The sequence below is a fragment of the Eumetopias jubatus genome, unplaced genomic scaffold, assembly GCF_037043125.1.
Source record: "Eumetopias jubatus isolate StellerSeaLion01/CBP00866 unplaced genomic scaffold, mEumJub1_p1.0 scaffold_2, whole genome shotgun sequence".
Classification (NCBI taxonomy): Eukaryota; Metazoa; Chordata; class Mammalia; order Carnivora; family Otariidae; genus Eumetopias; species Eumetopias jubatus.
Window position 1 is genome coordinate 59,871,791 of NW_028274808.1, and position 24,730 is coordinate 59,896,520.

The 24,730-nt window shown below is 40.9% G+C and overlaps 1 protein-coding gene across 3 annotated transcripts in view; it reads right to left on the reverse strand.

The window, feature by feature from the left end:
- PALLD (palladin, cytoskeletal associated protein) overlaps positions 1–24,730 on the reverse strand; it is a 388,100-nt gene that overhangs the window by 74,606 nt on the left and 288,764 nt on the right. The window contains exon 1 of one of the 3 annotated variants that reach the window (XM_028104420.1): positions 8,969–9,082. The exons of the other annotated variants lie outside the window; for them this stretch is intronic. The gene's annotated coding sequence lies outside the window, so the exon portion shown is untranslated. Of the gene's footprint in view, positions 1–8,968; positions 9,083–24,730 lie in introns of those variants that run through there. 3 annotated transcript variants of the gene reach the window in all.

Here is a 24,730-nt window from a genome sequence, read left to right on the forward strand (position 1 = left end):
GAGCTGATTAGCTCAAAGTCAGAAGAGAATCCATAAAAGCCATTATGTAAAAGAGAGAGTTATACTCAAGTTTCAGAGCAGAGCCAACTGTCCCAGCAAACTTTGTTTCAAGATATTCAGTCTTCATCATATTCTTTGCTAATTCTTCTAAATGACTGTATTCTAAATGTACTGTATTACTTCTGTGAATGCTACGTATTGTGCTTACTTAAAACACAGTAAACCAATCATTGTTATACTAGACTACGAAATCATTATCAATATAATTCGGAAATACGACCTAATTGTAGATGTAAGTAGAGCATTACAGTAAAACGAACTGTAGCCACAGTAACATCGAGCAGATATTTACAAGTCCAATTTGATACACCTTCAGTTTCATGATCAGATTTGCATTTGGCTTAATAAGTAGACAAAACCAAAGCATAAACACAAGGTAGGCCGAGCTCTAAGCACAGGTGTAGAGGTCACAGAACCTGCCCGGGAGGTCCTGACATTACAGCGCCAGAGGCCAGAGTGCCCGGTACACGCTGACTGCCAGCCAATGGCTGAGCTGTCTACTCAACACCACTGTTACTTTTTCTCCTCAGCTGCCGGCCAGGGCAGGTGGCCAAGCTGCAAAAAGCGCCATTGTGTGGTTCCCTTGGTAACCAACCGGATTCCTCCATCAGGATTCCTTTCCCAAGTCAACTGGGCTTTAGGATTTTAAACATTTCGCATTTCCCCTTAAAAACTTTCCTCCTGAACTTGTAATTAGTGTTCTTAATTTGACTTTGCCAGATTTGCCATCTGTGCTTAAGCTTTCGGAAAATTCTGCAGTTGCCCACAGTGCACATTTTCTAGTGGTAATATCACCCTGCGTCTCGGGATGCTTGGTGTGCTGAAAAGAAAAACAGAGCTGGGAGGCAGGAGATGCAAGTCCTGCTATAGATGCAAATTCGGAAAGTCAACCAATTATACACTTTATACTTTTTAACCTGTAGAGTGGAAGCAAGGACACCTGCCCTCCCTAGCTCTGCTACTGGAATGAAGCAAAAGTCCTGGTATTTTTAAATGAATGAGAACTTGGCCCTTAGAGATGGCCATGGATTTCAGAAGTCTCAACCTTGTTATGCTTGTGATGGGCCTGGATTTAGGCTTTTCTAAATCACTCAATATAAAAGAATTCCAAGGAACTTCCTCAAGTGCACCTGCCAGATTTTAGCGTTCATTTGTCCCCTGCAGCAAGGAAGTCAACCTGAGAAAAGGTCTGGCAGCTTCGCCCACCTGGTGGTCTCACGGAGCATCTACAACCTTGTTGATGAGTTCTGGAAAAGTAGAAGAGGCACTGACATTAAGCAGTATGATTCTGTGTGTTTGCAAACTGACAACTCCTGTCGGTTGTCCACGGAGAAGGGCCAAGCAATGCCTGGACTTGGACAACGGCCATCTTATCCCTAGATCATTTCTCTGCCTTTCAAAGAGATCTGCAAGTTCTTATGGGCCACTCTCTCTTGCAAATAAAAGCTTCCCCTTGGAGAGGAGAGGTCCAGCTCCTTATCTACCGTCCCTGGGTATCCATAGTCACTTGCCTGGATGGATCTGCGGTTGCTGATGTGGACACTATGTGCTCCAACATTCTGTGATACAGAACAATGAAGTCATATGTAAGAAAAGTATGGAGCACAAGTGGATTCACTTTGTTTATTAAAAAGTGCCTAAAATAGAGTTTAAAAAAAATCCACATATCACCTTCCATATAAATGCATCCATTTATAGTTATGAAGGCAAGTAGGAAATGAGACTTTACCAAGAAAAACTATAGTTTTCCATATAGTTTTCCAACTCTAGTGTTGAATTAGTTAATTTGTGGTTTTACCAGGATATGCTTTACTTCGATAATCTGTTACTGGGCAGATTCTGCAGGCTACAGCTTTGTCAGATGACAGGATCTTTACTCCACCTTCAAATAATGAGAGTCAAAGTTTCTCACTTTCCACACTCTTTTGGAGCAAAGTCATCTTCTTCCAAGGCTTTAATTAATCACTGTCCCCACTGTGATCTCCCAGAATGTCAGATCTGGGTATCTCATTGCCTCCTGGACACCTCCACAGCGTGATATGTTCAAAACCAAACTTGCCCTTCCTTCAGAGCTGCCCCCACCCTGTCCCATCCTCTCTAAATGACAGTCCTATCCACCCACCACCTGGCAGGAGCCTGGGAGTAATCCTGGATACACCCTGCTCCCTCACCTTTCACCTGCCATCAGTACCAAGTATAGTCAATTCCGTCTTCTAACCATGCCCGGATCCAATTACTTCAATCACTTGCTTTACCACTAACTTAGCTCAGACCACCAATATCTATTTCCTGTGTTATTCTAACCATTGCAATTGGTTTTCCTGTTTCCCAGCTGACTACCTATAGAGTGCCCTAGTGGTGTGTTAACCACTCACCAGTGATAAAACAGAAGAAGGCATCTCTGTTGCCCTCAAGAAAGGCATAATCTGGTAGGAATGAGGCTTGATTTAGGTAGCCATTAGAGAGTAATATAAAAAAAAGAAAAGAAAAAAAAAGCATACCATTAAGAGTTCCTTCAGAGTCTAAAACTCTGTCTTAATGTTAGAGAGATGAGATTAACTCAGTGAAATAATTAGGAATAAACTGGTATACAAGTGTTATTTTAGGAATTGCAAGTGTCTGAGCACTTCAGAGTAGAGTGAGATTAACGTGATGATTAGGATAGGAAATTTTAACAGAAATTTCTGGATACGTGCATAGGAGGTTTACCATAGCAGCCACTCAACAACGCTAGCCACCCATCTAAGTGTAGGGCTCTGGTCCATGGAAGTGATGGATAGAGAAAAGACAGCCCTTCTCCTCATGATTGCAGGATTCTGAGGTCCAACAACTGTGGATGCTGAGTCAGAATTCGACCTTGGGCAGACCCTGCGTGTCCACTTCTCCAGCCAAATTCAGTCTCCTCCTCTCCCAGGTGTCTGTTTTACACCTTCCTCTGTCCTCACACTTCCCTCAAACGCTCCCCCCACCCCGTCTGGCCCTCCGCTGGTGACTGCGCTTCCTATTTCACCAGGAAAATAGAAACACGCGGTAGAGAATGCCACAAGCTCCCACTGCCGCTTCTGTCACTCCTTCCATCCGGGCCTGCAGATGCTGCCTCCTTCCTAGCGCAACTGCGGCGCCGTCTCTGCGCGCTCTGCCAAGGCCAGGGGCTCTGCCTGTGCATCAGATCCCACTGGCCTTCGGATACACAAGGTCAAGGCCTCCATCTATTGCTCTTGGCTCGCTCCCCAGTCCCTTGCTGGGGTATTTACAGTGACTGATGAAGATGGCACATACTCAAACATTCGGTGTTGCAAAATAAAACGGTTTGCTGTGAGAAACAGTAACATAAGTACTCCTGGACTCATTTTGTTGACTTTGAGCCACTCTTCTGCCATATTTCTGTCTCCCCGAACTGCAACTCCCACCTGGCATTCCTTGTCTCCTCCCTGGCTTTATTTTCCCCCATAACACATAACTCCACCAGAAGCACTGGATGTCCAATTTATTTTGTTTATGGTTTGTCTCCTAACCACTGGAATATAAGCTTTACAGGGGCAGGGATTTTTGCCTATTTGTCTACTGCTTTATTCCCAGAGTCTAGCCAGTACCCAGGGCACTTGCTCAACAATATCTGAATTAACGAGGCTCCAGCCCTGCCATTTCTGATCTGTGTGACTACAGGCAAATGATCCTCTTGAAGTCTCCCTTTCATCATTTTTAAGATGGTGGTGCTGACAGTACTTACTGCGTGGGATTGTGGTGGGGATCAAATGACAATGTGTGTTGAACATTTTAGGGGTGCGTGGGTGGTTCAGTTGGCTAAGCGTCTGCCTTAGGCTCAGGTCATGAATCCAGAGTCCTGATCAAGCCCCCGTGGAGTCTGCTTGTCCCTCCCCCACTGCCCCTACCCCCTGCTTGTGCTTGCATGCACATGCTCTCTCTCAAATAAGTCTTTAAAAAAAAAAAAAATCAACATTTTAGCACATTTTCTGTATGAAGTGCCCAACAAATGGCATTTATCATATGGTTATTTAGAATATAATAATTATACATGAGCATTCAAGTTTACCCTAAGTTTATTTAGTCCCTAACAGGTACTTATTTGGGAATTTAGTGGACTGGCATCAAGAAGAAAAATAAAAGGTCTATAAATATGCTTTCCTCCTATTATTAAAGATTTCATTCAAAACCTAACCCTGACTTTAACAATAATGAACATCCAAGTAGGCAGTGCTGATGTCTACATCTAGGTTCTATGGTAAAAATTATGTTTAGTAAGGTAGTAATATCAGCAACAGGCAGTTTGCACTGACTGGCCATCCAAAACAGATCCCACAGCTGACCAGTGGGGGCCTCACTTCTGCCCTATTACTACCCAGGTCCTTTTTGCTTTTTTCCCTTCCCCCTCTGCTGTTACAAAGCCAGCTACTGCTGGGATCCCCTCTTTCCATAGCTCTGTAGTTCCAGGGTGGGGTCTCTGTTAGCATAAGGGGAGTATGAAAGGAAATGTACCTCTCTGTACCTTTATTTTCCCTTCAGGGTTTAAATGGAAAAAAGAGAAGGTGGGGTCCTTTTAGCCATTGTTACTGGTATTAAAAACCTTAAAAAAATCAAGTTGGAGCTCTGAGTGCATTTTCCCACAAAAACCATGTTATATATAGTGGCTGGGTTCTATGGTACTATTAATAAAGCAGAATATTTCAGCTATGATTTCTGGGCTGTCCTGGGAACCTAACCACAACGTGGGACCTGATTTCAATGAAAAAGTATGTTCAGAGTTCCCAGCAACCAATTTACACACCCACATTCAGAATCCAACCCATCTGAAAGGTGAGGGCTGCTAATTCTCAGTAAGGTTGACACTTGCACAAAGATACCACAAATGTCGTGAAGAGTCGAAGCAAGCTGAAGAGTTCGGTGGTCGAGCGGTACTTCATTTCTATTTGGATGGCATTCCTGATCCTAGAATTCTAGAATACCGGGAAATGTGCTGGGTCTAGCTCAGAGAATTTTGTGAGAACAAAGTGTGGTAAAAGAATGCAACACATCCAGCAGAGCCTGGTTAGTGATAGCTATTTAACAAAAGTTAGTTCTCTCCCCTCCCATTGGTGAAACTTCAGTGTCTTGTTCTTTTTACTTGGTTTTGGGTCTCTTCCTATGAATCTATTTTTAACACTTACATAGGGGAAAAATGCAACATTCTGCCAACAGAAACCAGAAAATGGTTATTTGCTCATTTCTTCTGGCTGACACACCTTGTCTGCGAATGGCAGCTTCTCCCTCAGGAGGAAATCTCTTCCATCAAATAAGCCTTTACGCCTTCCAAAAGTCCATGCCAAACTGCGAAAATCACCATCTTAGCTTACCAGAGTGGTGAGGCTTTGGCAGTTGGGCCAATGCACATTCAGCGGGAGACCGAGGACAGACGTTAACTAACCATCCACATTTTCAGTTTGTTTCCTTGTAGTCCTTATCCCAAATATACACGTGAGAGAGCCTGGCCTAACTGGGACGGCTTATATTCCATATCACAGTTAACCCTAACGCACGTAACCAGTAAGACAGCTAAGACCTCCTGCTCAGGAAGAAGTCTGTGCCTTCCGTAGTCAATAGGGTCGGGCAGAGAGCTGTCGAGGCCACTCGTTTTTTCAGAATGCTTCTCCCTCCCTTATCCCTGAGGCCTTCCTTACTTCCATCTTCTCTCCATGCCTTTCCCGGGAGAATGGGCTACTGCTCTCTATTCATCAAATCTGGGATGAAACCTTTCTAGTCTACCACCTCCGATTCTTTATCCTTTGACAAAATCTGAGACAAAACTTTCTGTTAAAACAAAACAAATCTCTTGAATATGTGCAATTTCACAGGGATTTTCTAGAGCCAAAAACCTGGGACACAGAACTAGGGAGAACTGAGTGCTTCAATTTTACGTTTGTATGATCGTTGTATGAAGATTCCTATCTTCCCTACACCTTTCTTTAAAATCTGGTAGAGTTCCATTTCTTGTTCTGTGTCTCAAAAGAATACTTTTTGGACGAGCCAATACATTTAATGCGTTGGGAACACTTTCAAAAAGTTTAGTGCTCTTTCAACATATCTTTAATTTTTAAAGTGTATATTTAGTATCTGTCTACCCCACTCCCCATCTCCTTGAAGAGAATTATTTTGCAAGATACTGCATAGTAGGCAACTTGAGAAGCATAGTGAACTCTGATTACCCAATGTTTACCTGGATCTTCTGAAATAAATACTGAAAAAGTACAATATGTCTTGCTGCAAAACTGTGTTGAAATATATAAAGAAAGATAGCGTCTAATACACATTTTTACAGTATCCAATGATTGTGAAAAAAACTGTGGAAAGTGGGAGTAACAATCAAACAACTGTTCAAACAAATTAATAACTTCCTCTTGAAATGTCTTTAGCACCTTGAGCAGTGTGGACTCCTTGATAATCTCCAGGAAATACTTTGTATTTCAGTAGTACACAGTTGTTTCAAATATAGTAGAGTGTAAGAATTATTATAGTCTAGGGAAAATAGTATTTGGGGAGATAAAAAGCAACTATTGTCAAAGTAGTACAAACCCTACAGCTCTTCTACAGAGATGACAATACTATAAAGTATTTGAGATCAACCACAGTGCAATGGTGGTAAGCGGCATTCAATTTTCAGTCTGTTATCTTAAAAAGTTTTAAAAGTCACCTAAACTCTAGAGCCCACAAAGACATACTGAAGCATACCAGGGCTACCCTAACTAGGACTTTTATCTATCTGTTGCTTACTCAGTCAACGTCCTCACCTGGCACAGATTGGATATGCAGTTATTATGCCATTTAAAGCAGGCGAGCTACTTTATTTGCCATTCCAGCTGTCAAAATTAAGATTCATGGATTCCAGCAGTCCCCCCAAATAAAGCTATGTTATTATAAACCATCTACCCATGCTCTTCACTCAGATCATCAAGTTTTCACACAGCTGAAGAGATGGTCAGAATGTTGGCATGTTTTGTTATTTACTGAACTTGCCTAGCTTCTTATTAATGGATGTGGTGTGGGCACTGGGCAACCGACCTCACTCCTTATTCTAAAGACAAAAAAAGAAAAATAGCCAATAAATCTTATTTTATATAAAATAGAATAAAAATAAAGCTTAGGAATTAGTTGAAATATCTGTTGATTATATAACTCTTGCCTACTCATCATACATTGATTGTTCAAGGTACAATAAGGCAATCACCCTAAGGCATAAGGGTGCATATACTTCATACTGTCTCTTTTATCAGTCAATAGAAACAAACCCCTTATCAATAATTCGCAGTCTGCCAGATCTTGAAAATAATATCCCCTTTCCCCGAGGATGTAAAAATATAGTTAAAAAAGCTCATGCCTTTGTATTGTGAGCTCTATAAGCAAACAACCAAACCAAAACCCCTGGGCGATTAGCTAGACAATTTTTCCTCAGTGGCCGTTGTTGATACAGTTGTGACGGGAGCCTTCATAACACAACTAAGAACGTGTCCTCAAAGGCAAAACCTGGCAGTTTCCAAAGTTGGTAAGACCGATGCTGAGCCTGGAGCATGGGGGAAGGGCGGGAGAGGTGGTGACGGTAGCTTTGCAAATGCTGGTTAACCGAAGTGTGTTTTATTTCATGCCTCAGAAACTCGGGTCCGTCCACTTCTGCCTTTCTCATACTAGTTCTCTGTGACTGCAAATCACATTGTAGATCCAGCGGGCGCAGGGCTCTAGCGACTCCCCAGTCTAAAGAATGCACACCCATCCTGGTGTTTCGCCTGCAGACCAGCAACTGGACTACGCTCGTCCAGGCCTGCTACTGGAGCAAGACCCAGCTCTGCTGGGTGGAAAGATGCCTGTGCGCCCCCTTCAGTCCCCAGCAAATGCAGTAGTCCCAAGCCTCACTCCAGACCCCAGTGGCCAAACTCTCCATTCTGGAGAACCACTTACCATTCGGGACAGAACCTCCCCGAATGTTAAATAAGGCACGCAGGGGAGAAGCCCCCAGCCCCAGGGTAGGGTCCGTTTCTTCCAGGGTCCAGCCCCCAGCTCTGCGCCCCAGATTTCTGAACACACAGCATACCAGAGAGGGCCAGCCTGACCGTTTGCACAATCCTTTCTCGTTGGCTCCGCCGTGGTGGGTGCACGCCGCTAGGTCTGCAGCCACGTCCAGGGGCCCGCTCCCCGCGCTCTGCCTAACAAAGCAGCTACCGCCGAGGGACCGCGGGGACCCCCCTCCCCCCGCTTCACCAGCAAGCCTTGCAAGATGAGCCTAACGACTGCCTACCACGGCACCCTGGTGGGGGAAAGCCCCCAACTGACAAGCAAACTTTCTCTGCATGGCGCCAAGGTGGGGTAAATTGTCCAAAGAAAGGAGGATGGGGTTGGGGAGAGGTAAGGGCGCAGTGCCCTGGTTTGGCTCCAGATGGATGGACCCTATGGGCCCTTCCCCCCAACCCCCTGCCAGCTGCCAGGGAATGAAGTCATCCCCTCATCCCTTAAATCTCTGCCAGCCTCGTTTTTTCTGCCCTTCCACAACAGGTTTGATCCCCGTGTGAGTGGGGCCACGAATAAGTGAGGGATGGGGTCAGAAAAGTTTGTAAGAGAGGGAGGGATCATCCATGGCAGCAAAGCATCCCCAGTCCCGACCCTGTTAAGATGAAACAAAATTCCCATCTGGAACTGTTTTCAGCGGTTCCTGCTCTGATCTGGCAAAGGGGAGGGAGGGGGCTCTGCGAGAGGACCCTCCACCGCTAGAAACTCTGCATTTAGAAGTTGTTGGGCCTCCCCGCTCCCCACCCCCTCATCCTCTTCTAAAGCCCTCCCACCCCCAGCTCGCCTACCACCCCACACCCTTCGCTCCCTTTAATTCATACATTTCCATCAGCCTAGGGGCCACCTCCCGCGCGCCTACCTCGGGTCTCAGGGCCGCGCCCCCGCCGCTCTCTAACTCCCAGGTCTGTGGGCTCAGTGGGCTGTGGCCACAAGCAGGTACCGGCGCTATATACCCAGACGCGCCGCTCCGCTCCGTGACTCAGTGAGTCTCTGAAACGCTTCTGTCTGTGGTGCTTCAAAATAAGAGTCCTCAAAGGAGGCGTGGCGCGAGCCGCAGCGAGCGGCCCCCAGGTTAGCCAAGGCTTCCCGCCCCCTCCTTCGTGCGGTGCTCCGCCCTTTGCATCTTTCTACTGACCCTTCCTGGGGCAGCAAGTGATGATGAGTCGGGCTTTCTCGGAACTTTTAAGAAAGAATTGATAGTGGGAAAGAATTTAACTTTTTATTTCTAGGCCTGTGGAGATGTTGGCTGCGGGGCAGGATGATTTCCCCCGTTTTTGATTGTGTTTTTCCTTTATAGACTAAAAAGAAACGTTCAATGACTCCGACTCCAGGGCAACATTCTTGGGGCCTGGAATGGAAGCCTGCTGTGGAATGGTAGCAGCCCTGAAGGCCTGAAACTGCGGGGCTGAGCCTTGGGGTGGGGGAGGGTCCAGTTCCTGCGGTCTGCTTACATGTAACTGGGGTGCTGCGGATTTGCAGGTACATGCAGAATGTGCAGCATTTAAATAAGAAAGTGCAGCTAACCCTGCGGTACACTCCTTTTTTAAAGTAAGAGGATGATTTCTAGATTTCCATTAATTAGCTTACTCTGTTCTGCCTATCAATGCGTAACTAAATTTAGGAGCCCTTAGGGTAAGAAGTGTAACTCATTCTGATTTAGCAACATTTTAGGAACGTGGTCCCTATCTTGTCTTTTTCTTTGGCCATAAACTAAAAGAGGCTCTGAGTCACTTGTTTTAACCTACTACCTGGGGATGTCCGTAGAGTGTTTTAGAGTAGGAAATGGACGTTCTGATTCCTGAATTAATTTCCCATGAAAATTTGTGATTTATTGTGGGCCTAACCCTAAGGCCAGACCAGCAATTTTTCCTTGCACCAACTCAGCTAAGGACACCTTCCCTCTGTGCGTAATCCTTGAGTCCATAATCCTGTGGTTAGTGTCGGTTATTTCCGTCCTGTTACTACTGGAATGTATGCTCCTTGACCACTGAGACCAAATTTCTTTTACACACAATAAACTGTCAATAAAATCAATGAATGAATGTTACCTAACATTTACAGAACATCTGTTGTGCCAAGGCCCTTTCAAGTAAATGCCAATAATGCCAACTAGATTTGAATAGCCAGTGGACCACATGTTTAAATTATCTAGTAATTTTATCCCTACCTTCATTAATACTGAACGATAGGGTTTCTAGGTTCACAGCCCTGAACCAGATACTCTCTCTCTGAAATATCTTTATTTGTAAGTTTAAAATGATGTCTATAAAATATTCAAATAAACCCAAAGTGGATGTTTCCCTGTAACTCTACCAGAGATAAACATTGTTAACAGCCTACAGTCTTTGCTTCCAGACTTTTGCGTGTGTATTTAAACACATAATAAAACAGAGATTAGATCATCATTTACATATGATTCTCTAACCCACTTTTTTTTAAACCTATAATACACTGTAGTCATCTTTCTAGGCGTAACACAAGGCACTACCCTCTTTTCAATTTTTGAGAGGACAAGCAGGTAAAAAACTCAGTATTTCACTGTTAAACTTTGCCTTTGACTTTTTAGTTTGCTCATCCCCATGTCAAATGGCCATTAGGGCGGCAGCAATGACATCACTTGGCGTATCACAGGATTTTCTTGCAGGCTGCAGTGTGAAGTGAAGACAGAATTCTAAAATGAGAGTTAGAATTTAGGAATCTGTGCCCTTAACTGTAGAACTCTAGAGTTTTCTTATTTCCACACTAATGGGATTAATTTGATGAATTTTAACTTTTGGTTCTTAAATTTTGTAATTTTATGATTTCGGAGTCCATTCTCAACATGAACACAGAAGGAATAAATTAGGTAAGCATGGGTTCCTACCACCGTACATGTTTACCCACCGTGGGAGGGTTTGTAGGGTGGAACAGATGGGTTGATTATCTGCAAGAAAACATCCAGCACCAAAGAAGGCATGACCCCTTAGATCTGCCATCTCTACCTTATTCCGTCTATAGGAGCCCAGTAAGCAGCATTTGTGTGGATCACTTTTCCTTTCTCCGAGCTCAAATCCAGGAGGATTTAAGGAACTGGTACAAAACACTGAACATGCTAATGCTTTCAACTTTTAAACTTTTTATGCATGAAGTGTGGGAGGCGTGGATACATTTTAGCTATCACTTTGGCAAATTCCAGAATTGTGAAAACTATTATCAGTAGAAGCACTGATAGGAATTTCTGCCAAGCCTGAAAAGAACACTTCATCCTCTCATACTCACTGAGGATTCTGATCAACAGTCTTCTCTTTAGATTGTTTTTTTTTTTCCCTTCATTCTCCCTTAGCTGAAACTTAAGAGTCCTATGGTTTTAAGGGAAGACGAAAGGGGTAGAGAACAAACATGCAATCGACTTTTACTTGACCAGGGGCTGCACTCTTGGGATTCCCTCTGGCCTCCCTGGGAGTGTTTGGCATTTAGGACTTAAAAGTGTTTTGTTTTAGGACTCTCGACTCTAGCTTCACTTCTGGCACACTTTGGCTCACAGACCTCTGGCTTCCAACATACAAATTTAATTAGAGATGAAATAGTTTGCTCAAGAGTCTGGTTGTTTGGGAAGACACGTGGAATGGGTGAAGGTAATCCTTCCAGCCATTCCTTTACATGTTTTTCATCTTCTCTCAAGTGAAAAAGGTGAGACATAGGTGGTTAAAAACTAAAAAGAACAACAAAAGACAACTAAAAACAAATGGTGTTCACTGAGCAAACAAGATCTTGGCAGTGCAGCCAAATCATAGATTATATAGAGATCTACAGATATAACTGCTGACAGGTACTACACAGCACTTATCTCAGATATGCTCAGCAGAGGGAACAATACTTTATAAATGGATAGTATTAGCAAAGCAATATCCTCTCACCAAATGTCCATTCAAAACACTACCACCACAACTCTACATGGTTCAGTCATGCTTCTCTAACCTATAAATTAAGGCCAAATTCTGTATTTTCATTCCTTTCATTTACATGTAGTAGTAAAAGAATGTTAGTAAATCTTCAGGCATTCTGCTTAAAATAATATTTTAATGAGAATTACCAAAAACTTGAGATTTTCTTAACTCTTGGCTTTGGGGTTGGCACATTTTCTATAAGGTGTCTTTTGTTACACATTCTCCCGGAGTGATCAATAGTGTGTACAATATGTTCTGATATCAATTCAGCATAAGGGAATATTTCCATTCATTTCCGGTGCTCTGATATGATTTTTAAAAATTTGTTGATGTAGCTCTTGCTATATTTTTAAAAGGTAAAAATCTTGGTTGAATGGACCATTTCTTTTCTTATAGATACTACTTTTGCAAGGGTTCCCAACTCCATTCAGCCAGCTCTAAGAACGAGACTAGGAAAATAGTAGAGCAATTATAGATTTTATCTGATATTGGTTCCAATTAATATTATTGGGAAAATGTTTCTGGGAGAATGCTTAAGATCAATTTTTTATTCTATTCATTTTAAAAATGAGCCCTTTAAAAAAATCTTGGACCACTTTGAATGTGGACCCTTTCTGATTAACTGCAGCATTTTCTAGGACACGCATTTGTCTCCATATTAACAACTACCAAGTTATTTTAACAAAAGGAAGAAATCTTTAAAAATGAAAATGTGTGTCTTCTCAAGAGGCTAAACACTGTGCATTATGTGATCATGAATACAGACTATTAGGGGAGGAGGTACAGGGCAAATCTCCAAGGACAATTCATAGTTTCAACATAAAAACAAATTAATGTATTCCACTGGCCAAGATAACTTTCTGGCTTTTTGGTTTGTACATAACTTTTTATTAAGAGCAGGGAGAAAGGATAAGGGGGAAAGAAATGGGACTGTTTGTACTTGTGTTAAATGTGACTAGAACCCAATGGACATAAAATAGTACATGAGAGGGAACATGACAACCAGAAGGTCTGCGGTTGTGGAATGTAAAAAAAGATCACAAACCTGCAAACAACAGAACAGATAGCATTTGTGAGAGCAAAGTAAGCCTTGAGCCTCTGTGCAACTCCAGAGGAATCACGGAATCGGAGCTATCAGGGGCCTTCCGAGATCAGCTAGTAGCCGGGTATCCTTACAAGGGCATGGGCTTTGGAGCCACACAGACTGGGGTCAATCAAAGGCTGTCGCCATGATCTTAAACTCCTAGAGCTTCTGTTTTCTCATCTGTAAAATGGAGGTCAAGGAATTTACCTGGGATTACTGTTGAGAAGATGAAGGGAGAGGCTGCCTGTGTAGTGCCTCATGTGGTGTTGGATATGGAGAAGGTGGAGGCTGGTTTTCCTCCCCTTTTAATGTGTACATTTATAACCTTATAGTATCTCAGGCATGTATTTTACACAATACAGTATTTAGTTAGGAACAGAGTAAAAAATAGTAATCTGTACTTTACTTTGTGCTGATATTATGCCAATTACTTCACATGCATTCTCATATTTTATCTTCCTCAACGACCCATGCGGAAGTATGGTTGTTACTGCCATGCCCCCCTTCATGGAGGAGGAAGATGGCACAGAGAGGTTAGGCAACTTATCCAAGGACACAGAGAGGGTAAGTGGAGGAACAATGACATAAATTGTTAACTCCAGGACCCAAAGTCCAGAAAATATAAATTTGGACTTAAAAGTATATATTTATGCTAAGTCCATTAACAGTCTCAGGACACTAAGATATCCATCAATAAATCAGTAATTTATTATTGCAAGTTTTATTCTACACAGTGTTTGTTTGACCTGAAATAGTTAAGGCAGTTTCTGAACATGTCCTGCTTCATCCACAGAAGAATCTGACTCATTATTGAGTATCCTTTTCCAAATCAAATGAGTTATGCTGGCTCTGATGGAATCATCCACAGATTCCATGTGGATTACTGAAAAGGCATAGTTAAAAGGAGGAATTTGCCTTTTATGCAACTCTCCTGAGTAAATGGGGAAATACTGTTATCAGTTGACTGGTTAGTTTAACTTCATCCTGCCTAAGAAAAACCTTAAGCTGTGTCTTGCAAATACAGTGACTGATAATAGATAAATATGACATCATCAGTTTAGGATTACACATTTTCAATATTTTAGATTAATCGCAATGGCAATTTATGAGGTTATGGGTGAGGTGACAGAACTTTGTCAGTGGATTCTCTTAATACTACTGCCTCTGATGACACCAGAATAAAGAATTCTGTGTTGCACTTCATATAGACGGCTCTGGACGCTTCCAAAACACACAGACCAGCCATCATTCCATTGTTGCGCCCAGAAATACAGGAAGTGAAACTACCTCACCTCGGTACTGGAGCTGCCATGGGTTTGCAGTGCCTTTCTCAGAATGAGGATTTAAATGCAGAGGAAACAGTGAACTCCCAACAGGATACAGACAGGAGACCGCGTTTACAAGGAGGAGGAATTTGGGCCTATTTTCCCTAACTCTGAAATCTTCCCTCTACCAAATCCTTTATATCCTAAACTCAAGCATCCATTCCCTTGAAGTAATAAACTAATCCCCTGGTTCAAATTAATAGGATTATGTTCTCTAAATTACTTAATTTCTCTCATTAGGGAAATACACAGGGATTTGCTTGGGTGCAGTGATGAAAAGTTTGCTAGCAGAGATATCCACCTACTAAGAGAACTGTGGAGATTATTTCACAGTATATGTCTTTGACACAATCAAATGTGCAAACTGAGACTAATATGGAAAGGGAATGAGACAATATTCTAATTAAATTTTCTTTTAAAACAGAAACTTAATAGATGCACAATAGATTTCACAATGGAAAATTCCCTGAATGTAGGTCCTAAAACTCGTAAGAGGAAATATTTGGTAACAGTAATTAAAAGAATTAATTTATCTGACATACAGCTTATATGATTGACAGTTAAAACAACTGACTTAGCAATATTGATACTGCCTGTGATGGGCGCATTAAATAAGTTATACTATGTCACCACTGACACAATGAAGTACTAGATTTCAAGAGATAAAAATCAAGATTTTTATGTATGAGTTCATTAGACGTGAATAAGAGTCCTATTGTCCCAAAGAACTGAGATCATTATTCTTATATCAGCATATCATATTTGTCTATTTGTTTTAGTAACCTAAGACAAAGTTAAATGATTCGGAGGCAATTTGGCCACTTGATTGGGATGAAAATCAAGGGCCTTTTCGAGTTAAACTTTGGTTCAATCTGCTATATTCAGAGAAGCCAGTGGCCTATAAATGTTTTCAAATGGCCACATCTTTTATTATATGTAATGAATTTTAATGAAACATGGCACATGAATAAAGTTCAAAGAGAAAAGACTGAACTGAGGGAAATCAGAGCTTTGAGCCCCAGTTTAAAAAGAGTAATTTCTGTGCAAAGCGGACAAAGTTAAGATTCAGAAAGTAAAGTTTTTAATTCAAGAAAGACAGTAATCATAACGACTAAATTCAGGCTTACTTCCTGAAAACCAAACCCTCTGCAAATCGTTATCTCAATTTTTAAAAAGCTTCATTAGAGATTAATTTATTAGCAACAGGTATATACACGTTTTAGCGCCACGGTTGCATTTAGTTCATTAGCTTATAGGTGGTAACATTATTCTGTCTTCACTTGTGGGTGGCACAAGGAGAAGCCTGACATAACTTTGGTGTCATTGTTCCCTTGTTTGTTTGCCCAGTGTATGACACTTAACGAAACCTTGTGTCCCAGCAATGGATAAACTGGTCTGACAAAAATTATCCTCTCAAGTTGACTCCATTTTGGAGAACAAAGGCACAGTCTTTTGGCATCACAGAGGACTTAATTTTGGATTCAGTTACCTGCCCCAGAGTCATCACAATATGGCCAAAAGACCCTGCATGAACAGCCCTAGCATCCTGGGGCGGGGAGGGGGGGCGGGAAGGGCCCACACCCCACCAGCTTTTCGAGGCCCCGTGGTGTTACTTAAGGAGAAGGGAATTGCTGATCCTTGAACCACCTGTTGCTCAGAGAGAAGCATCAAGAAAAACAGAGGAAGTTAAAAGGGACTAGCAATGTTCTTTATTACAATGAGGGTAAAAATAGATGAGGCCATTTGTGATTTATGCAGTGCCTGTGTCCATAATCTTAGGAGGGGCCAACTTGTCCAGTAGGCACTGTAGGTACAGTGGCTAGTGCCCACAATACTTTTGGCAGCCCAGAAAAAAACTTTTTTATTTTAAACATTTTTATACTCAGAAGGAAAAAATGAATGTAAATATTATAATGATGACTGTATAATAATGAATCTAACCTGGATTATATGCATCTCTATACCAACGCAGTTATAAAATATAATTCTAACTTTTTTTTTAATGGAGAAAGGGACACACAAAGACAAAAATGCCTAGGGCCCATGAAGGTCATAATGTAGCTCTAATCTTAGGTAGCTGATGTTTGTCTGAACCCTTGACACTTTCCTTTCATGAGCTATGAAGACAAACTCTACCACTTAGTCTCTATTCACGGTGTCTTCTGTGTGAACCTACATCAGTAGGTGTCACCAGGTTTTAAAAGAAGAAAACACACTCTCACATTCTCAGGCTCTTTTAATCTAAGCGAGGAGACAAAATCAGCTGTTAACAACAGGTGCTTGCAGTTGTTCATTCACTTGGACATTTATTTTACGAGTTAATTACTCATAACTCCCCTGTGAACAAACTGCACATCTGGGAAAATGAAACTGCCCACTGAACGTGAATTACTGGAGCGTAGGTGAAGCACAATAGTTAATTCATTTGGATACCCTTAAAAGGCTTAACAAAAATCCCTCAAGCACTTAGAAGTTGGACTTGTGTCTGAAGAATGAGTTAGCACCAGGTTGATCATGATGCTAACTCAGGATCACGGCAGGACGTGATTCCAAGTTAGCAAGTAGCTCCTAAAACTTCCCTGGGTTACCCACGCCCCCATTTTTACAGCCACTTTGCCCAGAGCTTCTGTTAATCTGGTGTCACTCAGCTTTCTTCTGCAAAATGTTCTACTTTTCATTTCTTAAGGTCCTAAGGAGTTCTTTTACAATTTCAACTTGTTCATGGTGAGAAAAGAGTTCTTTTGCTACCAAAAAAGCTCTGCTATTTGGTAAAACAATGGCTAAACTCAGTTCATTGTTATCATGTATCTACTCAGACTTACTTTTTGAAAACGGATATTTTTTCCCCAGCTTCACTGACCTATGATTGATAAACAAATAATTGTATATATTTAAGGTATACAACATGGTGATTTAAAAAAAATTAAATTTGAGTTGTATAGTTGATACAATGTTACATTAGTTTCAGGTGTACAACATAGTGATTCAATTTCTCTATATGGTATGCTATGCTCGCTCCAAGTGTAGCTCCCATGTGTTATCATACAATGCTATTACAATATCACTGATTGTATTCCCTATGTTATATCTTTTATTCCTGTGACTTATTCATTTCATAACAGGAAGCCTGTATCTCCCACTCCCCTTCACCCATTTTGCCCATCCCCCACCCCTTCCCCTCTGGCAACCATCAGTTTGTTCTCTGTATTTATGAGCCTATTTCTGGTTTTATTTGTTTTGTTTTTTAGATTCCACAAATAAGCGAAATCATATGGTATTTTTCTTTGTCTGACTTAGTTCACTTAGCATAATACTCTCTAGATCCATCCATGTTGTCACAAATGGCACAATCTCATCTTTTTTTTTTTACGGCACAATATTCCATCGTGTGTGTGTGTGTGTGTGTGTGTGTGTGTGTGTGTGTACATTCATCCTCCCTATCCAGTCCTTATCCATTTGTCTATTGATGGACACTTGAGTTTGCTTCCTTATCTTGACTATTATAAACAATACTGTAATAAACATAGGGGTACGTATATCTTTTTGAATTAGTGTTTTTGTTTTCTCTGAGTAAATACCCAGTAGTGGAATTATTGGATCATATGGTATTTTTATTTTTACTTTTTGAGGAACCTCCACACTCTCTTCCACAGCGGCTGCACCAATTTACATTTCTACCACCAGTGCATGAGGGATCCTTTTTCTCCACATCCTCAACACTTGTTATTTCTTGCCTTTTTGATTTTGGCCATTCTGACAGGTGTAGGTGATATCTCACTGTGGTTTTGATTTGCATTTCTCTGATGTTTAGTGATGTTGAGCATCTTTTCATGTGTCTGTGGGCCCTCTGTATGTCTTCCTTGGAAAAATATCTATTCAGGTCTTCTACCTATTTTTCAGTTGGATTGTTTTTTTGGTGCTGAGTTGTATTCACTCTTTATATATTTCGGATATTAGCCCCTCATTGGATTACAATATAGTGTTTTGACAGAAGTATACCTTGTGTAATGATTACCACACTCAAACTAATGAACATATCCATCACCTCACACAGGTACTATTTGTATATATGTGTGTGTGGCGGGGCAGGGGGGAGGAGGTAAGACCACTTAAGATCTATCATTTTAACAAATTTCAAGTATACCAGACTTTCAATAGAATAAAATATCTCATCAGGTCCTAACTCCTCGGAAATGAAGCATTTGGGCAAAAGTCCCTTAGTCTCATGGTCTCTTCATCTGTTCACTGAAGAGGCTGAACTGCATGATCACTAATGTTCTCTTCAGCTAGATGGTTCTAAGATCAGACCTAAGGCCAACCCACCCTGACCTGGGGGTGTAGGACTTTTGTGGCAACTCTTCAAATGGGTATCGGGGTATCACACAGAGCAGTGGTTTTCAATGATAATCCATTGAGAAGTGAGAAAAAAATACTAAAACCTTTTCTTTAAACTTTTCTATCTTTGTGTATATTTTATAATATGTCATAATACATGTATATATTTCATGTTTGTATATATGAAATATACATACACGTACATATTTGTATATATACACAACATATACACTCATACATATACATGCATACAAAATATCTTTCTAACAAGGATAAATGACCAAAAAACTTCGTATGTCATGGTTTTAAGCTAAGTTAGAAAGGGGTCGAGGACAAATTAGGTAATCGACTCAATTCACCAGATGATATCTGGCTGAGGGTCTGCTTTAGGATTTCCATCTCCGGCTTTACCTTTAGCACTATATGTTTCTAGATATATGGCTTCAAACACGCAAATTTAATTTAAGATGAAGCTTTCTGGTCCATTTTACACTAATTTGGGGAGGGGTATAGAATGAGTCAAAGTAATTCCTTTGAATTATTCCTTCTATAACAGATTCAATGAAATATTCCGGACAGTTGAAGACTTGAGAAAGCCACAGCAGAGGGTTGGAGCTCCCCCCACCTGGACCCCCACTCCCATCCTGTAAGTTACAGAATAGATTATTCTGGGTGTAGATTTATGTCTGCTATTGTTGGAGTCTGGATGTTGTACACAAGCAGAACATTTGACCTGCCCAATCTTTTTTCCTGTTGATGTGGCAGGACCCATAACCCAAGAAAACGCAGAGACATTCAGTTCTGTTTAACAATTTAAATTGAGATCCTCACTTAATATATAAGAACAGTATCATTAGATTCCTTCATTGATTTCAAATATTTCAAATTTTATATGTCTACTTCCAAACTTTTATTCATGCAGGTAATTTTTGGAGCTCTGTAATTATCATATTCAAACTGACAAATTGCCACTTGAATACCTGGCTCTGGAAGCCCAAAGTTTTATTTTCTGAATTAAAGTGGAAGTTCCTTCTCATACCTTTGGATATTTTTTAAAAAATATTTTAATTCTTTATTTGAGAGAGAGAGCATGCAAGCATGAGTGGGGTGGCGGGGGGCGGGTAGGCAGAGGGAGAAGCAGACTCCCCAGTGAGCAGGGAGCCGGATGCGGGGCTCGATCCCAGGATCGGGAGATCATGACCTGAGCCAAAGGCAGACGCTTAACCAACTGAGCCTTTGGATATTTTGAAGATAACTGTAACCTGCTTGTGGTTCTTTAAGTGTATCCTCAAAAGCTTTCATTGAAGTCATACGATTTCGTATTTAAGAGCTCATGCTTTGGGTCTGATTCCCAACTTTGTCACCTGCTAGGTGGATGTTTTTGGATAACTTATTCAATCGCTCTGTGCCTCAGTTTCCTCCTCTGTAAAATGGAAATAATGCTACACAGCTCATGGAGTTGCTGTGAGGATTCACTGAGCTGTTGTAAATTATGTGGCCCAGTGCATGTGGTATTGTTGCCAACAGTTTAGCAATTTCTGTCGTCATTACTGAGCAACATGGCCACATGGAGCCATCAAGGAGTTTATATTCCAAATAAGTAACCAGATGAAGCAAACTGTTAAGGTACCACCTTGACTAAGTCAGGAATATAGATTAAAGCTCTTTTAAACTCTTAGTCTATCAAAACAAGACTGATGGAAGTGCCACTTAAGTTCACCACAGGAAAAGAACAAGAAGGGAAGGGCAGTAAATAGAGACTTGATAGAAAAACAGCCATTAGGGACTTAAATACTATATTCCACAAACGAGTTGGCTCCACCATTAACTCACTTAGATCTTGCACAATTCACTTCAAGTCCCGTGTCTCAATTTTCAAATCTGCACTATAGGGAGTTGGATGAGATTACAGCTAACATCTATAATTATTACACAGTTATTATAAATCATCACAGGAAATTCTACAAAGACAGATTTCTTTGCTTCTCTGCTTTTTGACGCCTGGGTATATAAATAATTTGTGCATTGTTCTAAGTCTCAATTAACTTTTTCCTGTAAATAATTCAAATGAGCTGCTTTATGTAAAGTATTTCCTAGACACTTGGAAGTCTTTATAATTATTTTCAGTAGCAGAGGGATCAAAAGTGAAGCACTGAAAGATGAAACAAACTGCTCTGAGGGCAGAGATGAGAATTCTGAGCTCTCAATGCCAAGGTTTGCTACCAGGTGCCATCGAGCGTTTTGAAAAGGAGATGCCTGTGTGTGTGGATCCAGTGTCTTTTCCTCTTTCAAATGGAGCCCTGCCGGTGACCCTTCTGAATCCTGGACTAACTCTGCCAGCTTCCGGTTGCTTCATATTAATCAGAGCTATTCTGGAGAGATCAGGGAGAAATGGCCCAGGAGCCTCTGCCGTTATATTGTATCTGCTTCTCTCTCAGAGAAACACCACTGGCTTTGCTATGTTGCCAATAACTGATGTATCAAGTCAGTAAATAAAGCAGTTCCCTAAATCACCAACTTTGGGTATAATATCACTATGCAAACTGAACTCTGTGATTTACATTTGCTACCTAGATAAACTCTGAAGCCTCAGTTCTTTCTTACCCTGGAAGCTGCCTCTTAGTTTTTTTTTAAAAGTGTTTATTATGAAAACATACAACTAATAAAGGCAACAGAAAATGTATCCATAATCATAATCACCAGCACTATTATTTTTTCCACAGTCTTTTCCAGTCTTCAAAGCATAGCTACACAAGGAGTGTATAATTTTATAAGCTAAATTTTCAGCATCATTATACTATCATTAATGTTTTTGTCTTCACAGCCTTATCATTCCTAGTTTTAGAGGCTGCATGATATTTCATTAATTAAGACAAGAGGACCAATATTCTGTGTTTTTTGGCTCTTAAGTTTCTTTCTTTTGAAATTGTAAAAAAATGGTACAGTGGGGCGCCTGGGTGGCTCAGCTGAGTGTCTGACTCTTGGTTTCAGCTCAGGTCACGATCTCAGGGTTGTGAGATCCAGCCCCACGTGGGGCTCCGTGTTCAGAGAAGATCTGCTTGAGATTCTCTCTCTCTCTCCCTCTCCCTATCCCTCTGGCTCCTCCCTACCGTGCTCTCTCTCTCTAAAATAAATAAATAAACAAACCTTTTAAAAAATGCTACAGTGAACATTTTCAGGCTTATACATTTTTCCTCTTTTAAATTATTTCCTCAGGGCAAATACTGAAAAATATAACTTTGGGGTCAAATGCTGTTTGTATAACTCTTGACGTTTATTGCTAAATTGCTTTTTTTTTTTTTTAAGAATTCAATTCTTTGTTAGTGATGATATACATTTTCTTGGGATGATGACATCTTCCTGAAGAGGGCGATAATAACGGTGGCTTATTAAATAGGGTCGATATCTAAATTTAAAAGGAGTGGCTGTTTTTGGAACCAGGTTGTACTGCATTCTAAGATCACCTTGATACAGTGGTCAGTCTGTGTGCTGTGGTGTTCCCCATTTCTGCACTCTGGTCAGCTCTCTATCAAATTCTTCTATTTCCTCTTAAGCAGTGTTCTGATACTTTCTGATTCAACTGAGGGCTGGCCAATTGTATATTTGGAGCTCAGAAGGGTAGGTTCATTCACTAGTCTCCTTTCTTAACGTTGCCAACAATTCGAAGTTAGTGAAGATTTAAACAAATTCCGATACAAGATTAATGCCCTCTATCTATTTCTGGCTAGGAACATAAATAAATAGATTTCTTGGTTAAGAGAAACAATTTCTCTCTGTTGGTTTTGTGGCACACAAAGGTGTTTCTAACTATGTTTAGGAATGTCTGAAATAATTCTTCCACATCTCAGTTCTCTTCCACCCATGCTACAAAAGTGTCAAAATAAAATCAATGTCAGCTCATATTATTCATAACAAATATTATTTGCCACTATGGAGAGTTTGGGAAATGAAACTAAGAAGATTCAAAGAGGCACTGCCAGTTTCTCTGCATAATTGCCTCCTCTGACATCTTCAGTAACTGTCAACATATTTAATTAGACAATATGTCTACTGGCTATTTAACTGACTTGTTAAGAGGTAAGCTTCTTCTCAATGGATACAATTGTAACTCCGTGTTCAGGGCATGTCTGAAACTGGGATTCAAGACATTTTTGTGGCTTCTTGGAAAAACTTTCATCATCTTTGGCTAAAAGTTTCATCAATTATACATAAAAAGAATACTACGGTGCTTCTAAGGTACAACTTGCATTTTTTTCCACTTTTAACAAGAAAATGCTTATTATTTCAGCTGCTCAAAGGGTTTCTAAACATTTCTTCAGACATATGTCTACAAAAAGCCACCAGAAGGGGAAAGATATACTTTGTGTTTCTCTCCCTGCTTACAGAGGAGATACTATTTTCCCTCTATATCTTGTGTAAGTGAAACAAAAATCCTTTGACATTTTTCTTTGCTTATTTTTACTCTCCCAGATTGCCTTGAGTCTCTGACACACTTCTATTCTGAAATCCTTCAGCGCTGACTTCCTTATTTGGTTGCTGGAACTGCTCTTTGTCTTGTTCAAACATTCTGCTAAGCTTGCAGCCTCCCTTCACCCCCGCCCCTTGCCCACTGCTCCCCCTTTCCTACACACACACACACACACACACACACACGGCTGGCCTCAGCAGGTCACTGTGACTCAGCCTTCTCTGTTGTTCACTCGCCAATCACCCATCACTTATGCCCATTTAAGGAGTACCTTTTGGAAATCATAAGAGACCAGAGAGCTCTCAGCTGTTTGGAAAGGCTGCTCTGTTGCATACACTCGAAGTCACCGCAAAGCATGTATTTCACACAACTGCCCTCTTCATATGGCAGGGTATGTATTTAAAAAGAAACAAACCCCCCCAAAAACTCCAGGCTGCCTAATTTGTGATTATTTTATTCCTCCGCATTCTGGCTTTTAGGTTTGGCTGTTGGAGTGGTTCTGTTTTGTTTTCAACTTTCTCGAATCTCTATATAGTATATGCCAAATACTCCAATCTAAGATTTTAAGAAATATAGGACATAGGCCCAAATGGAGCTCTGGGTTCCTAAGTGAAGCACACACCCCTTTTCAGTAACTGTTAATTCACTTTGCTCTATGGAGTTGAAAACAGCCAGGCATTTGGAGCGTGGAAGGGTATTTTCTGGTTTCTCTGCTCAAATGTGTGTGGGGGAAAGTAGAGCTCTCTGCATTCCCTATTTAAGAAAGAAGTTGCAATGGCCCCATCCAATAAAACAGAGCAGTGTTTCCTTATGTATAAACAATCGAGAAATTCCTTGGGCAAGCACATAGCCTTTTGGTTTGTGGAACAAAGCGGATGGTGGTATTTATTATGTCAAATAAACACATCATCCACACTCCAAAGGGAAACCTGAAACAATAAGCTGAACAAAGCAGTTTTCAAGGTTTTAATCCCTTTGCAATTAGCTCTTGTCTAACTTGACTGAGAAATTAAGAATGAGCTATTTTTCCAGAAGTACCCTTAAGTGATTCAATAGCCAGTTTGTTCCCAACACTTACCCTAAAAAAGAATCGGAGCTTGTTTCCAAAGGTAAGTCATATAAACATACAGGATATCCTATCGCTGAATATTATTTCTCATTTAGCCACTGAAAATAGTACTTTTCCCTCGTCCATTGTGCTAATTACTGAAGCCCTGTTATTTATGAGGCATTGGACGAGATGCTGCAACCAGCCTTTATAGTCACCACTGATCATTACAAGGAACAGATCACGTTCTATAGAAAGCACATTTTCTCCCTGCCTTGTTGCCATTCCGTCAATTTTGCTTATTTGTATTCACCATGGTGACCAATGTGGAAATAACATTCAGCTTACCAAATTCCCAAAGTGTATTACCCTCTTATTTAGAACAGTTTCAGACTGACTTGGATGAATTCCTGTTGATAGAAGTCCTAAATCCTT